Below are 9,670 nucleotides of genomic sequence, written 5' to 3' on the forward strand. Positions count from 1 at the left end.
ATGAACCTAATAAACATAAAAGTTATATTTATTTAAAGCGTTCGTTCATTACAAACTTATGATGCGACAATGGTACCAATGGTACATAATACCGCAATGTTTTACTCGTGTTTCTACAAACAGCCAGAACTAAGAAGAGGCCTTGAACCCTGAACGTGCATTTCTCACCAACACCACGATCACAGAACACTTCCTCTGGAAACTCTTGTTTTCGTTACGTCACATATGAATCTAATTCTAGTTAAACTTATGTTACAAATGAACAAAGTACAACAGAACCGGTTCTTGACAGAATATAATATTGTAATGAAAGAATATGAATCTAATTCTAGTTAAACTTATGTTACAAATGAACAAAGTACAACAGAACCGGTTCTTGACAGAATATAATATTGTAATGAAAGAATATGAATCTAATTCTAGTTAAACTTATGTTACAAATGAACAAAGTACAACAGAACCGGTTCTTGACAGAATATATTATTGTAACCAAAGAACTGCTAAACTTAATGTTTTAACTACATATTTGCGAGATACCTTTAACTTCTACACTAAAATGGAAATACATGCTATATAGATTTCGTACCACAATTACTATCAACGACATAATATTACTGTCATTACACAAGTTTTTAATGTACCACTGCTATACTGTACCACATTATGTTACTGTCATTACACAAGTTTTAAATGTACCACTGCTATACTGTACCACATTATGTTACTGTCATTACACAAGTTTTTAATGTACCACTGATACACTGTACCACTTTATGTTACTGTCATTACACAAGTTTTAAATGTACCACTGCTATACTGTACCACATTATGTTACTGTCATTACACAAGTTTTTAATGTACCACTGATACACTGTACCACTTTATGTTACTGTCATTACACAAGTTTTAAATGTACCACTGCTATACTGTACCACATTATGTTACTGTCATTACACAAGTTTTTAATGTACCACTGATACACTGTACCACTTTATGTTACTGTCATTACACTAGTTTTTAATGTACCACTGCTATACTGAATCTACATTATGTTACTGTCATTACAAGTTTTTATTGTACCACTGCTACACTATACCACATTGCGTTACTGTCATCACACTAGTTTTTAATGTACCACTGCTATACTGTACCACTTTATGTTACTGTCATTGCACTAGTTTTAATGTACCATATTACACTACATTCCCAGTTTAAGTGTTACATTTTGTTTTATGATTACTTGTCATATATTTTACTACAAACACTTTCCCCAGTGTTTATGTGTGTGTTTTATACCCTTCGTATCTTATTATAAAAACTTCTTTCATATTTTGTTTTTTATTTATTTTGCATAAATTAAACCACAGTAAGAATAAACAAAATTTACTGTTTGAATAACTTTTATTTCGAACATTACTGTGTGAAACTTTGTACACAAAAAGTTTGTTCGAATTTTCAATTAAACTTTTCTTTATCGACGTTTATTCTACACGTTCGTTGTTTGGTCGTCCTGAACTTCAACACGAGACTTGACGAGATGTTTTAAATCCGGGCTCCTAACGTACGTAGAAGTTTAACGTCACTGTACATATTACAGTGTACTCCTCACAACATCGGGCTTCTTCGTAAACAGCTGCAGAACATTTATTAAAGTAGATTGTATGAAACTGTTTACTGTTTATTTTTTGCTGTTTATTTCCAGGACTCTTGTGTGGCTGAGTGAAGAGGGTCTCTAGTTCGTATACTGAATGTAACCGAGATAAAAGTTTCCAGTAAACCTTCAGTATACGTAGCTAGCGACTTGGAACTTTGTGTTGACGTCTGACAGAAGGGGGTTAAAAAAAAAACACCAGACACTTTTCAGTTACAAAAGTATAGCTAGTTATACAATAATGGGTTACACGTACACGTTTACTAACGTACCTGGTTCGGATCTTTCCACCCCCGCTACAAGATGTGCACCTTTCTTTTGCCCCTTCCATGCCTCGTGCATCGTCGATGAAGAAAGTTATTACTTGAGCATGGGGTATGAAAATAGCCCCCGCGGGGTTGATGTCGTGCCCGCTGGATGTTCGCTGACTAAGAAATCCTCTCTACAAGTATCCCTATTTAGCAGAGTCGTGGTTCCATTTAACGACGTTCGTGTTCAAGTATTCAATTCTAGTATGGCGCGTTGCCATAAAACAAACATGGCGCTCACTGTAACGAATCTTTTCGTTATCGTCGGTCGAGTCGATATGAGTGGGCTTGCTTGCTGTCACGCAAGGTAGAGAAAGACCAATAGACATCATAGAATAAATAAGTATCCTTAACTGCTAACAGATGGCACTACCATAGACGTTACTTAAATTAACGAACTGAATTTCTAAAAAATATTAAATTTTTACAAAATAATAATAATATAGCTTTACATTTTAATATCTTTATAATAATAAACAATTATTCCCGTGTGGGTGAAAAGTAAAATTGGATGTAATATAGCATTGTAACAGCTGCTTTACGGTAATAAATATAACTAATTCCTTATATTAGCTGGTATAGTAGTGAAAATATTATTAAAATTTCATCAAAGTATTTGTTTATGAATAATTTTTGGAAGGAGTTTTTATTTATTTCTCAGTTAAGCCTGAAGACGGATCCTACAGTACATGGAAATACGGCGTGGTGGTTATTCATTCTCCGCGAGCTATGTGCCTCACTGACCCAGCTTATTAGGTATGTGAGGGAAAGAAGGCGGTCTTAAGAACCAATCAGAGAAGATTATTATAGTAATAGTGTTATTGGAAGGTTCAGCAGTTGTAACGAGGGTATGATAGTTACAGAATGACCTCCGTATTCTGTCCTGAATACGGCTAATAACTAACGACAGACACTCTATCAATAATTCTACTAATCTGTTATTAATGTTTCAGTACAGATACAACAACTGAGATAGTTTATCTGATTTCGTTTCGACTCTGGTCAAACTTTAGCCTATAACGATCACTTTCAAACAAAAATTCAAAACAACACATTGTTGTAACAGTAGTCCATGATCACCTTACCAAACTTAGGTCTTAACATGTGACCAAAGAAGTTTGTTTCTTTCCAAATTTAGGGCCTGGCATGGCCTAGCGTCTTAAGGCATGCGCTTCGTAATCTGAGGGTCACGGGTTCGCGCCCGAGTCGCGCCAAACATGCTCGCCCTCCCACCCGTGGGGGCGTTATAATGTGACGGTCAATCCCACTTTTCGTTGGTAAAAGAGTAGCCCAAGAGTTGGCGGTGGGTGGTGATGACTAGCTGCCTTCCCTCTGGTCTTACACTGCTAAATTAGGGACGGCTAGCACAGATAGCCCTCGTGTGGCTTTGTGCGAAATTCAAAAACAAACAAACAAACAAACTTTTCAAATTTAACTAATAACAACTTTATATCATAGCAACAATTATAGTGATAATAAACACATCATGATTCTAACAATATGACAGATTAAAATTAACTAATAACTACTTTATATCATAACAACAATTATAGTGACAATAAACACATCATGATTCTAACAATATGACAGATAAAAGTTAACTAATAACTACTTTATATCATAGCAACAATTATAGTGACAATAAACACATCATGATTCTAACAATATGACAGATAAAAATTAACTAATAACTACTTTATATCATAGCAACAATTATAGTGACAATAAACACATCATGATTCTAAAAATATGACAAGCAAAAATTAACTAATAACTACTTTACATCATAACAACAATTATAGTGACAATAAACACATCATGATTTTAACAATATGACAGATAAAAATTACTAATAACTACTTTATATCATAACAACAATTATAGTGACAATAAACACATCATGATTCTAACAATATGACAGATAAAAATTACTAATAACTACTTTATATCATCACAACAATTATAGTGACAATAAACACATCATGATTCTTACAATATGACAGATAAAAATTACTAATAACTACTTTATATCATAACAACAATTATAGTGACAATAAACACATCATGATTCTAACAATATGACGGATAAAAATTAACTAATAACTAGTTTATATCATAACAACAATTATAGTGACAATAAACACATCATGATTCTAACAATATGACGGATAAAAATTAACTAATAACTAGTTTATATCATAACAACAATTATAGTGACAATAAACACATCATGATTCTAACAATATGACAGATAAAAATTACTAGTAACTACTTTATATCATAGCAACAATTATAGTGACAATAAACACATCATGACAGATAAAAATTAACTAATAACTAGTTTATATCATAACAACAATTATAGTGACAATAAACACATCATGATTCTAACAATATGACAGATAAAATTATCTAATAACTACTTTATATCATAACAACAATTATAGTGACAATAAACACATCATGATTCTAACAATATAACATAAAAAATTACCTAATAACTAGTTTATATCATAGCAACAATTATAGTGACAATAAACACATCATGATTCTAACAATATGACAGATAAAAATTAACTAATAACTACTTTATATCATAGCAACAATTAGTGTGACAATAAATACATCATGATTCTAACAATATGACAGATAAAATTAACTAATAACTACTTTATATCATAGCAACAATTATAGTGACAATAAACACATCATGATTCTAACAATATGACAAATAAAAATTATCTAATAACTACTTTATATCATAACAACAATTATAGTGACAATAAACACATCATGATTCTAACAATATGACAGATAAAATTTAACTAATAACTACTTTATATCATAACAACAATTATAGTGACAATAAACACATCATGATTCTAACAATATGACAGGTAAAAATTAACTAATAACTACATTATATCATAGTAACAATTATAGTGACAATGAACACATCATGATTCTAACAATATGACAGATAAAAATTAACTAATAACTAGTTTATATCATAGCAACAATTATAGTGACAATAAACACATCATGATTCTAACAATATGACATATAAAAATTAACTAATAACTAGTTTATATCATAGCAACAATTATAGTGACAATAAACACATCATGATTCTAACAATATGACAGATAAAAATTAACTAATAACTACTTTATATCATAGCAACAATTATAGTGACAATAAACACCTCATGATTCTAACAATATGACAGATAAAAATTAACTAATAACTAGTTTATATCATAACAACAATTATAGTGACAATAAACACATCATGATTCTAACAATATGACAGATTCAAATTAACTAATAACTACTTTATATCATAGCAACAATTATAGTGACAATAAACACATCATGATTCTAACAATATGACAGATAAAAATTAACTAATAACTACTTTATATCATAGCAACAATTACAGTGACAAAAACACCTCATGATTCTAACAATATGACAGATAAAAGTTAACTAATAACTACTTTATATCATAGCAACAATTATAGTGACAATAAACACATCATGATTCTAACAATATGACAGGTAAAAATTAACTAATAACTACTTTATATCATAACAACAATTATAGTGACAATAAACACATCATGATTCTAACAATATTACAGGTAAAAATTAACTAATAACTACTTTATATCATAACAACAATTATATTGACAATAAACACATCATGATTCTAACAATATGACAGATAAAAGTTAACTAATAACTACTTTATATCATAGCAACAATTATAGTGACAATAAACACATCATGATTCTAAAAATATGACATATAAAAATTAACTAATAACTAGTTTATATCATAGCAACAATTATAGTGACAATAAACACATCATGATTCTAACAATATGACATATAAAAATTAACTAATAACTAGTTTATATCATAGCAACAATTATAGTGACAATAAACACATCATGATTCTAACAATATGACAGATAAAAATTAACTAATAACTAGTTTATATCATAGCAACAATTATAGTGACAATAAACACATCATGATTCTAACAATATGACAGATACAAATTAACTAATAACTACTTTATATCACAGCAACAATTATAGTGACAATAAACACATCATGATTCTAACAATATGACAGATAAAAATTAACTAATAACTACTTTATATCATAGCAACAATTATAGTGACAATAAACACATCATGATTCTAACAATATGACAGATAAAAATTAACTAATAACTACTTTATATCATAGCAACAATTATAGTGACAATAAACACATCATGATTCTAAAAATATGACAAGCAAAAATTAACTAATAACTACTTTATATCATAACAACAATTTTTGTGACAATAAACACATCATGATTCTAACAATATGACAGATAAAAATTACTAATAACTACTTTATATCATCACAACAATTATAGTGACAATAAACACATCATGATTCTTACAATATGACAGATAAAAATTACTAATAACTACTTTATATCATAACAACAATTATAGTGACAATAAACACATCATGATTCTAACAATATGACGGATAAAAATTAACTAATAACTAGTTTATATCATAACAACAATTATAGTGACAATAAACACATCATGATTCTAACAATATGACGGATAAAAATTAACTAATAACTAGTTTATATCATAACAACAATTATAGTGACAATAAACACATCATGATTCTAACAATATGACAGATAAAAATTACTAGTAACTACTTTATATCATAGCAACAATTATAGTGACAATAAACACATCATGACAGATAAAAATTAACTAATAACTAGTTTATATTATAACAACAATTATAGTGACAATAAACACATCATGATTCTAACAATATGACAGATAAAAATTATCTAATAACTACTTTATATCATAACAACAATTATAGTGACAATAAACACATCATGATTCTAACAATATAACATAAAAATTACCTAATAACTAGTTTATATCATAGCAACAATTATAGTGACAATAAACACATCATGATTCTAACAATATGACAGATAAAAATTAACTAATAACTACTTTATATCATAGCAACAATTAGTGTGACAATAAATACATCATGATTCTAACAATATGACAGATAAAAATTAACTAATAACTACTTTATATCATAGCAACAATTATAGTGACAATAAACACATCATGATTCTAACAATATGACAAATAAAAATTATCTAATAACTACTTTATATCATAACAACAATTATAGTGACAATAAACACATCATGATTCTAACAATATGACAGATAAAATTTAACTAATAACTACTTTATATCATAACAACAATTATAGTGACAATAAACACATCATGATTCTAACAATATGACAGGTAAAAATTAACTAATAACTACATTATATCATAGTAACAATTATAGTGACAATGAACACATCATGATTCTAACAATATGACAGATAAAAATTAACTAATAACTAGTTTATATCATAGCAACAATTATAGTGACAATAAACACATCATGATTCTAACAATATGACATATAAAAATTAACTAATAACTAGTTTATATCATAGCAACAATTATAGTGACAATAAACACATCATGATTCTAACAATATGACAGATAAAAATTAACTAATAACTACTTTATATCATAGCAACAATTATAGTGACAATAAACACCTCATGATTCTAACAATATGACAGATAAAAATTAACTAATAACTAGTTTATATCATAGTGACAATAAACACATCATGATTCTAACAATATGACAGATTCAAATTAACTAATAACTACTTTATATCATAGCAACAATTATAGTGACAATAAACACATCATGATTCTAACAATATGACAGATAAAAATTAACTAATAACTACTTTATATCATAGCAACAATTACAGTGACAAAAAACACCTCATGATTCTAACAATATGACAGATAAAAGTTAACTAATAACTACTTTATATCATAGCAACAATTATAGTGACAATAAACACATCATGATTCTAACAATATGACAGGTAAAAATTAACTAATAACTACTTTATATCATAACAACAATTATAGTGACAATAAACACATCATGATTCTAACAATATTACAGGTAAAAATTAACTAATAACTACTTTATATCATAACAACAATTATATTGACAATAAACACATCATGATTCTAACAATATGACAGATAAAAGTTAACTAATAACTACTTTATATCATAGCAACAATTATAGTGACAATAAACACATCATGATTCTAAAAATATGACATATAAAAATTAACTAATAACTAGTTTATATCATAGCAACAATTATAGTGACAATAAACACATCATGATTCTAACAATATGACATATAAAAATTAACTAATAACTAGTTTATATCATAGCAACAATTATAGTGACAATAAACACATCATGATTCTAACAATATGACAGATAAAAATTAACTAATAACTAGTTTATATCATAGCAACAATTATAGTGACAATAAACACATCATGATTCTAACAATATGACAGATACAAATTAACTAATAACTACTTTATATCATAGCAACAATTATAGTGACAATAAACACATCATGATTCTAAAAATATGACATAAAAATTAACTAATAACTAGTTTATATCATAGCAACAATTATAGTGACAATAAACACATCATGATTCTAACAATATGACATATAAAAATTAACTAATAACTAGTTTATATCATAGCAACAATTATAGTGACAATAAACACCTCATGATTCTAACAATATGACAGATAAAAATTAACTAATAACTAGTTTATATCATAGCAACAATTATAGTGACAATAAACACATCATGATTCTAACAATATGACAGATACAAATTAACTAATAACTACTTTATATCATAGCAACAATTATAGTGACAATAAACACATCATGATTCTAACAATATGACAGATAAAAATTAACTAATAACTACTTTATATCATAGCAACAATTATAGTGACAATAAACACATCATGATTCTAACAATATGACAGATAAAAATTAACTAATAACTACTTTATATCATAGCAACAATTATAGTGACAATAAACACATCATGATTCTAACAATATGACAGGTAAAAATTAACTAATAACTACTTTATATCATAACAACAATTATAGTGACAATAAACACATCATGATTCTAACAATATGACAGATAAAAGTTAACTAATAACTACTTTATATCATAGCAACAATTATAGTGACAATAAACACATCATGATTCTAACAATATGACAGGTAAAAATTAACTAATAACTACTTTATATCATAACAACAATTATAGTGACAATAAACACATCATGATTCTAACAATATTACAGGTAAAAATTAACTAATAACTACTTTATATCATAACAACAATTATATTGACAATAAACACATCATGATTCTAACAATATGACAGATAAAAGTTAACTAATAACTACTTTATATCATAGCAACAATTATAGTGACAATAAACACATCATGATTCTAAAAATATGACAGGTAAAAATTAACTAATAACTACTTTATATCATAGCAACAATTATAGTGACAATAAACACATCATGATTCTAACAATATGACATATAAAAATTAACTAATAACTAGTTTATATCATAGCAACAATTATAGTGACAATAAACACCTCATGATTCTAACAATATGACAGATAAAAATTAACTAATAACTAGTTTATATCATAG

General features: G+C 27.3%; 1 long non-coding RNA gene across 1 annotated transcript; it reads right to left on the reverse strand.

Moving 5' to 3' along the window:
* Positions 1–1,385: 1,385 nt before the first annotated feature.
* Positions 1,386–2,204, reverse strand: LOC143242897 (uncharacterized). The gene is made up of 2 exons (XR_013023375.1): positions 1,924–2,204; positions 1,386–1,821 (listed from the first exon to the last, which is right to left on the reverse strand). It is a non-coding gene; the product is annotated as an uncharacterized LOC143242897 (long non-coding RNA).
* Between the last annotated feature and the right edge of the window lie 7,466 nt (positions 2,205–9,670).

This window comes from Tachypleus tridentatus, unplaced genomic scaffold (genome assembly GCF_004210375.1).
Source record: "Tachypleus tridentatus isolate NWPU-2018 unplaced genomic scaffold, ASM421037v1 Hic_cluster_2, whole genome shotgun sequence".
In the NCBI taxonomy this organism is placed as follows: domain Eukaryota; kingdom Metazoa; phylum Arthropoda; class Merostomata; order Xiphosura; family Limulidae; genus Tachypleus; species Tachypleus tridentatus.